Source organism: Astatotilapia calliptera, chromosome 3 (genome assembly GCF_964374335.1).
Source record: "Astatotilapia calliptera chromosome 3, fAstCal68.1, whole genome shotgun sequence".
NCBI lineage: Eukaryota > Metazoa > Chordata > Actinopteri > Cichliformes > Cichlidae > Astatotilapia > Astatotilapia calliptera.
This window is the reverse complement of record NC_137424.1, coordinates 19,604,824-19,616,779: the sequence shown is the minus strand read 5'-3', so window position 1 is coordinate 19,616,779 and position 11,956 is coordinate 19,604,824. Positions and strand designations below refer to the sequence as shown.

The following is an 11,956-nucleotide window of genomic DNA, read 5'->3' as shown; positions in this document are numbered from 1 at the left end:
TGAATTTGTTTTCTAATCCACAGTTTTCTACCTGATCTGTGTGTTTGAAGTAAAATGTGTTGCTTCAAATGTAAAAGTTAAACAGACAGAAAGCATCAACGTGGACTTCAGTCAGTGTTTTGTGTTCATACAGGTCAGCTGTTGCACACAGAGCTCCTGGATTTACACTGTGCCCTGGTTCCTGTGTTTCTGTATGTAGTTTAGTCTAAAGTGGATCCTCCTCATGTACAGACTGAATTATCTGTTCAACAATCAGCATTTCTGATTCATGGATTTCATTTGTTTTTGCTAGTTTTGACTGAGATTTCAACATATCTGTGGTGGCATCTGTTCAGTGTTATGGAAGTTTTACAGCACTAATCTCACTTCACTCTGTAACATAACAGTGAACAATATTACTATTAGAAAGATTATTAGAGAAGCCACAATCAGATGATCCCCTATGAGGTGTCCTTGGTTATAGTGTGAAGTCATCTGAGGGGAGAGAGAAGAAAGAAACACTTCAGTGTTAATGAAAAAGTCATCAGTCTTCTTATGGGAAGAGACCTCCACCAGACCAAGACAGGTAACCATCCAACACGTTCTCATCCCAAAACCTAACAGACCGATGCCATGTGACAAACCGATGCCATGTGACAAACCGATGCCATGTGACAAACCGATGCTATGTGACAAACCGATGCTATGTGACAAACCGATGCTATGTGACAAATCGATGCCATGTGACAAATCGATGCCATGTGACAAACCGATGCCATGTGACAAACCGATGCTATGTGACAAACCGATGCTATGTGACAAATCGATGCTATGTGACAAATCGATGCCATGTGACAAACCGATGCTATGTGACAAATCGATGCCATGTGACAAACCGATGCCATGTGACAAATCGATGCCATGTGACAAACCGATGCCATGTGACAAATCGATGCCATGTGACAAACCGATGCCATGTGACAAATCGATGCCATGTGACAAACCGATGCCATGTGACAAATCGATACCTTTCGGTCTCCCTCTCTCTCTCTTGTGCTCCTGCCAAAAGCAAAGCAAAGCATCCACCCTTTTCTTACCGGCGTCGTGAATTGTTTGTCAGCATCTACTCATCCTAACGTTGGTCCAGTCTTTGTCTCAGTGTCAAGTCAGTCAACACTTTAGTCCACATGGTCAGTCCAGTCACAGTCCAGTCACACACATCATGCACACACATTCACACTAGATCTTGCTGATAGTGGAGCCTCACGCACAAAGCATCAGAGTCTCCACCCTCATCAATATGAGCTCATTTATTTGTTCTTTCTTTTGTTTTTAGAAAAAGAGTTCTTTATGATCTTGGACTGGATTGACTCGCTGCAATCCTTTTAGACAGGAACTCGCAGGTTCCCACAGGTGACCTTTTCCTCAGCCCATTGTAATCTGGAAAAGCTCACCTTATATTTGCTCTCACAACAATGTTTTACAGCGCTGTTAATTCAATCTTGCAGGCCTGCTTAGAACAAAGAAGGAGGAAAAGAGAGCTGATTATTAGCTCATCAGAGCACAAAACATCATCACCAAAGGGGGCGACACCTGACAGTTTTCTCTAAGTGCACTGTTACAGAAATAATGAGCCGCTCCTCGACATGTCCATGTTTAGTAAAACTCCCTCTATTGAAATAAGAAAACAAGCCAAAGCTAACTGACAGAATGAACCCATCACTAAAACAACAACCCCAAAAATCTTCATCACAGAAAACTTTTGCTTACTAATCCAACAATATGTTGTGGGAATTAGAACTTTCCGGGCCATAAAGCTTTTGCCCGACTCTTGGCTTAACTAATACTGACATAGTCTGAAATCAGACTTAAAGTCACTCCCTCTGTTCATTTAGGATAAATGTATCTATATCTGATTTAGGCTAAGTGCCTTTTGTTTAGATGAACTGCTGGACTTCCAGACCAGCAGGTTTAGGGAAGTCTTTATGGGGTCACACTCTGACCCCCCCCACCACACACACACACACACACACACACACACACACACACACACACACACACACACACGCACGCACGCACGCACAGGCAACGTACTCTTTGTTTGTATGTAGACGTCATATGTTAATGAACGTCATATGTATATTCATGTAACCTCAATAAAAGAGCAGTGTTACGGGGGAGCGGACGAGAGCAACTGGGGTGAAGCGAAGGAACGGCGTTTGTCCGGTTCTCTCCCGTGCACGGGAAACATGAAGAACTTTGCCTACTCGTGTCTTGCTTTGCTATGTAATTAAATTGTCCTTAACGTTCCAACGAATAGGTTTATGCTACAAACCTATCACTGAGGTTAACTACACAACCCCTCGCCACCTCCTTATACACAGGAGTGAGTACAAAAGGGTTCATATGGACGCATCAGCCGGCCGTCCTTCTGCTCGACACTGTTAGCTGAAAGATGATCGGATCATCCTCTGTCCTGTATTTAAGGCTGAGAGTCTTTGTCCAGTCTCTTTTCCACAGCTACTGTCCACAGCACTGATCCACCTGCAGCACAGCCCCACTCAGTTGTTTTATGATTTACATTGTGCACGTTTCCCTTCCACTGAGCTTACAAAACCTCTGACAGGAGAAGTCAGGCATGTGTTTCCCCCACCTCCCCTTTTAGGCAGTAATAAAATAGAAAACAAACAATCAAACAGGCTAAAGCTAGAGCACAAGCAAAGACAGCACCAGTGACTAAGTTCTCCCATACTGGACGTACGCTACCACGTGGGCTCAAACAGCAGCACATCAGCTCAGTTTACATACTGTTGACATCTTCATCAGAGGATCAGCAGGGAGCGCTGCTGAGCTGCAGTCGTCTCCACCAGAGTGACGGAGCAGGAATCACAAACAGCACAAACCCACCGTGTTGTTTCCACCCTGTTCAGGAGATCTGAGCCCCCATCCCTTTTTTTCATGTTGCAGCTCTGCACTGCAGGCCCTGAACGCCTCCCGGTTACCCTCAGTGTGCTTAGAGTTTAATTTACAACCGACGAGCTCACAGATCATCTGCAGGCAGGTGAACGAACCCTTAATGTGAGGATAATAGCAGAGCTGAGCTGAGGTCAGAAATAGTCAGGAACGGTGTCGACACAGTGAAGTCAGCTGTTTGGGAATTTGTCTGATTATCAGTTTGGGGGGGTCGGTGTTAAATAACAAAGGCGGTGTAGGATGGAGAGAGGAGGAGGGAGGGAGCAGTGATGATATGAAGTCAGAATACACATGTGGCAGACATAAGGGGGTCAGACAGGAGCAGCATCAGTCTCTGCTCTGTTTTGTTAATAACGTAGAAAAATAATTTTGTACAATCAAGCTACATCGACGGACGCTTTACCTCACGTACCCTAAAATGAAAAAGTAGTGACAGTAAGATGGAGGCTGCACATGACACCATGACTGAGTTCACAGCTGTTGCTTTGATTCTAACGTTTAAGACTTTTGGCATCGACTCCGTTTTAATAAATGAGTGCTGGGAGGCGTCGTTTGACTTCAGGAGCTCCTGCAATGCTCCTGCGATGCTCCTGCGATGCTCCTGCGATGCTCTTACTCTGCGGGAGAAAACCAAAAACCAAAAGTAGCAAACATGGAGCGATATGACTCGTTTAGATTTTGGGAAACGTGCATCGACAGGTACAGTGTCCTTTTCCCCGCGTCTTTAAAAATAATTCATGCATAGATCCCCCACTGAGAAAACCCTTTTATATACTTTCTCCTTTGTACACATTTTATATAGAACTATATATAATATCATTTCTCTATATCTATATTTTCAGAAAAATTCTTTCCACACAATAAAAAACAACAATTAAACAAATGCTTCAAACAAAACAACAAAAAGAGAGAAGATGGAAGAAAGAAAATCACGACTGAGGCCAGTTTGGCACTTTGTCATGAGAACATGACAGAACTCTGTTAGTTGACGGTAAATAGCGAAACTCTATTTTTCTTTGGTTTTTCTTCTCCCTCGATGAGAAATGAAACACAGCAGTACTTACTTGGCACCTAAAAATGCTGGTCGAATGAAAGATATCAGTGTTTTCATAGTTATATGTTTAGTGTACGCCTCCCCCCTCCAGACTGCTCAGCAGATCGGGAATTTTTAGAGAAGAGCAGGAGGGAGGCGTGTCAAATGAGAGGAAGAGAGCAGTAATAAAACACGGATGTAGAAAAGAGAAGCATAATGTGCACATAACACACAGGAGATGGAAAAAGAGATGACGCCAGCGTAAAAAAGAGAAAACAGCGAGGAGCGAGAGAGCATTCGTCCCTTTGACAAATGTTGGAGGTCTTGAGCCTGGAAACAGCAGACCGTCTTTGAAAACAGTATCTTTGAAAGATCTGAGTCACCCACCCCAAACTGCTCATCTGCTGCTGGACACTTCAGTTGCACCTCCACATGCCACCAGTGGAGGGAGCTGCCAAGTTTCACAGCACATGACGCAGCAGGTGGAGTTGCTTTTGGAGAAAGAAGAGAATAAGAGGACAGAACGAAGGCCCACGTCTAGAGGCCTCCCTTCCAGAGCGGTAGCAGAGCCAGTGTTCCTGGTCCCTAGGTGGCGCTGTGTCGGGCCTGTCCCTACTATACCCTGGTGGTGGAGTGGGGGTGGGGCAGGGTGTTGTTGTGGCCGGTGGAGGGGAATGTGTTGAAGGCGTGAAGAGGCTGCATGCTGGTGATGGTGCTGGGGATCACGGTGATGGTGTTTGGCTTCATCAGCGGCACGTTGTTGGGGGCGCGGCGCAGCGCCAGGGTGTAGTCGGGAGGGCAGGCGGGCCGCAGGATGTCGTGGGGTCGCAGGGGCTCCATGTCGTGGTGAGCGTCGTGCTCCCAGTCCTTCATCTGCAGGGACATGATCTCCTCCTCCTGGCTGTGAGCCAGGTCGTTGGCGGGGCCGCCCCGCTGAGGGGACAGCCGGTGCCGGCGCATCTCGTGCTGCTTGTCACGCTTGTAGTAAAGGGCGGCGAAGGCCAGGATGTTGAGGAAGAAGAGCGACGCTCCAACTGCAACTGTCACGCTCAGTTCGGTGGAGTAGTCGCGGGTGTCTCCGGGAAAGAGGTCCTGGGGCGGGCGCTCTGAGCCCTCGGGCTCAGGATCTGATGGGAAGGTAGGGTAAGGATGACGAGTGGTTCGAGGAACGTTGTTTCTGGGCCTCATGGTGCCGGGGTCACGGCCTGCGGGGGAGCGCGTAGTGGTGGGAAAGAGCACGTCGTGCAGGCTGTGAAGATGAGGGACTAATTCCAGCCAAAAGGCCACTTTGTTAGCTCTGTAGTTGTCTCTGACACGAGGTTTCAAACCGATGTGAAGGTACTGCTTGTCCTTCCAGTTGAACTTGGTCCAGATGACCTCCTCGAAGCGGTTGGGCTTGGTATGAATGAACTTGGTGTCCTGAGGGACGGGCAGGTTGGGGTCCCTGGTGGAGCATAAAGGTTAAACGTTTCAGTTCAAAGTTATATTCAGTCTCCATTATAAGTAACATGTGGCATCAATACACTGAATACAGACAGGAGGCCCATTCTCTGTGCAACCTTTAAACTATCTAAGACCAACCGGCTACTCTGGGATCTGGATGCTTTTGGTGAACCAGTATGTTCAATTCTTCAAAGCCACACGGAAATTAAACTAGCAACCTAGATTCAAGTATTCAAGATGACTAGAAGGCTGTCAGAGAACATACAGTAACGTGTACAGTTTACACTACTGTGACATGAGGCCTACCCAGTCTTTGCGAAGTTAGTCCAGTAAGTCATGACCACAGCGCTCAGCATCACATCGTTCTTGGAGAAGTTGCACGGGAACAGGTCCGTGGCACCGATCATCGGTACGCCGAACACGTAAGGTATCTCGTCTCCGTGCGCGGCGTCAGCACTCGGGCCGCGTCTCGGTTTGGCAGTGGTGGTAGAACGTGTAAAAGTAAACTGGGGACTGAAACTCAGCATGGAGTTTGGCAGTGGCCACAGCTGGTGCCACCCACTGGTGGTCCGTAAACAGGGAGTGAGTGAGAAATCTAGAGAGGAAAAAAAAGTCTTTCTGATAACAGAAGGAGTGACAGGCAGCAGAGAGGAAGCATGACTGCATTATCCAAACATGTCTGTACTGTGACTGTGGTCCGGCTGTGAGGGGTTCGCAGGCCGATCTGTCAGAAACACCGACACTGAGATTGGGAGCCCACTACCTGGGGGATGATAGCATTACTGCCCACAGAGCCTCAAAGGTTAAGGCGCAGACACGCCGTGATGTGGATGAGTGGCTCTCTTTAGCACGCTTGTCTTGTTTGATGCACTTCACTGGGCTCACATGTTACTGATTCCATTCTTTACTCGCATGTTTTAAACGCTTAAAGCACTTTCACAGGTTTTGATATTCTTTTGAAAATTCATGTGAACTCAAGCTGTCAGAATTGTAATGTAAGCTTTGATAATTGTCCACATTTGTCATTTTGACGATTATCCATTTATTTTAATGAATACAGCAAACAGAAAAAAACGAACAAATCAACAAACGCGGCTCCTAATGAGACAAAACCTGATGATGCTGCAAAATGCAGTTAAGTGAGAGGAGGCTGTAAAATGGAATAACTGAAAAAGTGGCAGTGTACAGAGGTGGCGTCCTCACCCTCTGGGTAGCCGTAGAGGTTGTCAACAAAGCTGGAGATGGTGTAGTCGAACGCCGCAGCTGAGATGCCGTCGTTGTCCTCACTGTCGTCCACAAACTTCAGCCCCTCTCCCTGGTTCACTCCTATCAAGATGTCATAGTTTAGGAGCTCCCCCTGGTGGAGCAAATAAGGAAGAACATGCTGAGTGCTGGAACAGAGCCTGTGTGCATCACAAGTCTACAACAGGAAGTGCAGCTGAAGCACAGCTTTGTGAATTGGCAGCATTTCATTTCCCAGTAAACAAAATAAAGATTAGCTGTTGCCATGAAATTCCTACTATAAAATGTAAATACTGCAATATATGCAGGGTTCATACACATTTTTAGGGTCAAATTCAAGCACTTTTTAAGCACATTCAAGGTCAATTTTCAAGCTTTTCCAGCACATTACCAACAAAGAAGCATGTTTCACTTTGCATCACCTCAGTAAGACCTTGTAAAAATTTAAACAAATCATCTGAGGTCGATTTAAATGTCTTTTGTTCCCCTTTTGTTAAAAGAGCAGCACACAAAAATACAGAAAAAGGAAACGGTTGCCTTACATGCATATAGTGTACAAACTCAAAAAAACACATTCCTCTTAAAAATGCGCAAATGTGAACAAATCAACTTGTTAGAGATCTTCATCTCCACTGTAAATAAACAACAAGCCAGAGAACAAGAAAACTGCACCAAACACCACAAACACCAACAAATTAATGTCTTCTCATCAGACATTGAAGCTTCTTTCCTGTGTGACATAAAAAATAAGAGACAGATGTTTGTTTGTTTCTTTTAACTAGTTAAGCACCCACGTTCAGTCATCCACCCATTCATGCACTGGTGATGTAGCTACAGCCACCCTGGGGCGCCACCAGGCCCTCTGACCACCACCAGTAGGCAACGGGTGAAGTGTCTTGCCGGGTGAAGTGTCTTGCCGGGTGAAGTGTCTTGCCCAAGGACACAACGACCGAGACTGTCCAAGCCGGGGCTCGATTACAAGGCGAACTCCTAACTCTTGAGCCACGATCGCCCAGTGGGGACATGGGGACATTTCAATTTCCAGCAGGAAGCTCCCCCTTTTTGTTAAACCCTTTAGATCAGGGGTCGGCAACCTGCGGCTCTTTAGTCCTTATAGTGCGGCTCCACGTGGTTTGGGGAAATAAATTAGCTGAAGTGTATTTTATTTATGTTAGTTCTTTTTTTTAACTTGTAGTTCTAAATTGGAAGATTATTGTGATTTTGCAATATACAAATAAAATTATATTTTCTTATTTTTTCATCGCTCAAAATAAGCGTCACACTCGCGGAAGCCGGTGTACCCGGCGAAACGCCGTGCATTTATCGAGCCTTTCAACCCCAGATAGGCCAATTATGGCTCTTTGGCTCTTTGGGTCTTAAAGGTTGCTGACCCCTGCTTTAGATGAACAGAGTTTTTTAATTAAATACATAATCTTTAATAAATGTTCTCTTTTATAAAAAGTAGGATAATTAAAAAAACTTTTATTATACCGCTATTGCGTAGAAAAAAAACTCGTGTTTTCTGTCGTCTGTTATATAATATTAGTGATGTTTGTGACAATTAATTTCTTAATCGGCTGGACTAACCAATAGTCCACAACCAGGAAACACTGAAATGTTAAGTTAAGTTTGAAAACAGTTTAAAAAAAAATACCCCATTCCAAAATGTCTTGTGACAATCTCATTGGCTTAGGGAGTGATGATGTCATAGATCTTAAGAATCTTAAGTCCTTTGATGTTTTTCCTTAAGTAGGGGTGAGAAACAGCAAGTTTTAGTTCGTTTCAGCAGCATCTGTGTTTGCAGCCTACAAAACGTTCACCACAAGCTCTTCAAAGTCATCGTATAGAAACTCCAACATGTTTCCAAGGAAAAAACAACCAATTCAAAAAGATTACGCCGCCTCTCCTTCCTGGCGTGGCCGGCCAATTTCCCCAAATGGCTCCTCATCCTTCCAAAGGGCGTTAGAGGAGAGTAGGAAGGAAAACTACCTTCTCCAGAAAAAAATGCAACAAATTGAAGAAGACAAACTTCAACTGGAGGACAAGTGTAGACGAATGGAAGCCCAAAATAAAAAGCTGGAAGAAAGACAACAGCGCCAGCCGGACATAAAAATTATTAATGAGGGCTGGGGAATCAAGTTTGCTCAGAGCCGAGAGCAGATTGTGCACCTCATTAAAGAAAACAGGCAAAAGAGTGCAGAACTAAAAGAAATGACCAACCAGCTCCAAGACAAGAAAACGATGACTGATAAGATACAACGGGATCTCCAATACATGGACCGAAAAAATCGGCTCCTCCAAAGACAGCTCCATGAAGCTGTGGAAGAAAAGAAAGAATTCCTCCAACAGAAGGAAGAGCAGGACAAAAAGCAACGAGACATGCAGCACGAACTGAAGAGCATGCAGGAAAAATACCGCATGCTGAAAGAAAGCCTGGATGAAACACTGCGCCAAAATAAAAACCTTCTTCAACAGAAAGATCAACAGCAGGAAAGACTGAAAGAAGGAAAACGTATCGTCCAGGACTTTGAGTCTAAAAATCTAAAACTGCAAGAGTTTTGTAATCAGCTGGAGGACAAAGCAACTAAAGTGGAAGAAGAAAAGGACAAACTGGAGAAACGCTGCTCACAGATGCAGAGAAGGATCGATCAGATAGCGAGAAACAACTCCGAGCTCGTTAAGGGGATTTTGGTGGAATTCAATAACTTGAAGCGTGAACACACTCAAATGCAGGCGCAAAAACAACAAGAAGACAAAATACATGAAGACCTGCAGCTCACGCTCCAAGAAATCCAGAAAAGAAACGAGCAGTTAGAAGACAAGCACAAAGAGGTCCAACAGAGAAATGCAGACATGCACAAGGACAAGCTGATACAGGAGGCAACATCCAAACAACTCAAAGACAAGCTTGAAGAACAACAAGCAACATTGGAAGAGGTGGAACAAAGATGTGAGAAACTTGAAGAACAAAACGCAGAAACCATCGATGAGCTGAGAAATCTCATCCTGGAGAAAAAAGCGCTCGTGGAAAAGTGCATGAAAAAAAAGAGAAAATGGTTCCACTTGTTCCGGAGGAGAGACGCTACTGCTTCCTCACCTGATGTAGCCTCGTCTTGCTCCACCTCTGTTAACCCCCCAACCAGTCCCGGCAGTTGACTGTCCCCTCCTGAGCCTGGTTCTGCCGGAGGTTCCTGCCCGTTTAAAGGCAGTTTTTCCTCCCCACTGTCGCCAACTGCTTGCTCAGAGGGGATTGTTGGGCTTTTCTCTCCTCTGCCTTGTTTCTTCATTTACTTGTTTAACTTTTTTCATTATTACTTCATTTTACCTTGTTTCTTCATTTACTTGCTTGTTTAACTTTTTTCAACTTATCTAAATAATAAACCAATTAAATTTATCCTTTGAGTATTTTTCATCTCATCTTTACAGAATCTTTCCAAAACATTTTCAAACATTCAGATCTGTCTTTTATTTTCTTCTTGAAGCCTCATAAATGGTGAACTAAAAACCCGGAACATGGTTTGAAACATAGTTTCAGCTGAAACTGGCATAACATGCTGTGTGTGTGTGTGTGTGTGTGTGTGTGTGTGTGTGTGTGTGTGTGTGTGTGTGTGTGTGTGTGTGTGTGTGTGTGTCAGGATATCACTAGTTAGGTCATCATGTTTAGACTCATTCACTCCAAAATTATTTAGGCCAAATCTTTAAAACAGTGTCATTTCATACACATTTTCAATTCACTTCAATCGCACAAATGCAGAAATAATTATTTGCAGTATCTTATTTATTATGAGAATGTCATGCCTGATCATTTGTACCTACACCACCAAAAATGGGGGCAAAAGGGAGGAGATCATGTTTAATCGGTTATAAGAAAAGGTCAGAAATATAAGTGCCGACATGAGCAGTGTCCACAGAAACCTCTGACTCTCAGCTCAAAGCTCATATAAACCATTTCTACAACCAGCAAACAAACAAAGACACCGAACAGTTAAAAGAGCAGTGACGTCACCACGAATCTGTGGTCAGGTAATATCCATGTTTTGATTGATGATTTTCTGGAGTTAAATGTGAACCGAAGCATATTTTGGGTGTTATATGCTATTAAATACTTTTTAATTTATTTAAAAGTATTTAATAGCATATAACACCCAAAACATGCTGGGTGTGGAAATAAGAAAATCAAAATTTCCTCTGTTTGAGTCACAGTAACTTTGACATAGTAACATTTGCAGTAAGTCCTAAATGTTCACCTTTAAAATCCCTCCCTCTGTTCATTTTGCCCACATCATGTTTCAGTGGTTGGCCTCAGGTTCTTCAGCTTCCTGACAGTCTGAAGTCAGCTGACAGAGTTTCACCTGCTAAATACACAGAAAATCTTGTTAAAGCCGCACAGTTTGCCCAACAGTAATATTCCCATTAAGCCCTTTCTAAACACTTTATAACAATGTGTCATCACTAAATTATAAACTTCTTCTCCAGATCTGCACGACTGCACTTAGTCACAGACTTTATTTAATTGTCCTGCGGCTGCTATCATATATTTTACCAAACAGTTCTTCTCACACAGTCACAGATATATTTCTCTCAATGCAAACTTCACTCATGTCTCAGACAGGAAACTTGAGTTTTTCTTTTTTTTCTGTCCCCACTCATTCAACTAATTTGCATATTGAGTCACATCTCGAGAAGTTGCCCTGACAACAGAAATGCATATTCAAAACATTGCTGCATAATTCAATTATTATTATTTTATTTTTATTTCTACAGTCGTCACTTCTTTTGCTCAATCAGCTGGAAACCACTTCTAACTCACTATTTTAAACCTGCTTTAAGCTTCTAATCCCTGGTTGGTCCTCCCAGTCACTTTTTCCTTGTCACAAAAGTCGCTCTATTGTCCTGCAACTTCCTGAGTTATTCCTCAGCTTCAGCCTTTAAGTGTGTTAAATCTACACCATTCAGCATTTATGTCATGTATTCACATTCATGAGTGTAAGCATGTCTTCATTGCGTGTATGTTGTGTGTTCATATTAATATTGAGTGTAAGCTGGTCTTCGTTGCCTCGATGTGTTTTTATAATCAGATTTAATTCCTGCATCTTTGCGCTGAACTGTGGATTCAAACTGTCTCACTTCTGATTCTCTCCAAAAACAATTTCACATGTGACAATTTCTACATGTGTGTTTTCTATTTTTCTATTCATTTATGTATTATTAGTTCATTTATTTCTTTATCTCTCTTACTTTTTTTATTTACCTTTCTGTTGTGATGCTCTGGATGTTTCTAAACCC

At 43.6% G+C, this 11,956-nt stretch overlaps 1 pseudogene; it reads right to left on the bottom strand.

Annotated features, from left to right (window-relative positions):
• Nucleotides 1–3,705: 3,705 nt before the first annotated feature.
• LOC145419333 (neuroligin-2-like) lies at nt 3,706–8,529 on the bottom strand (annotated as a pseudogene).
• Nucleotides 8,530–11,956: the final 3,427 nt, after the last annotated feature.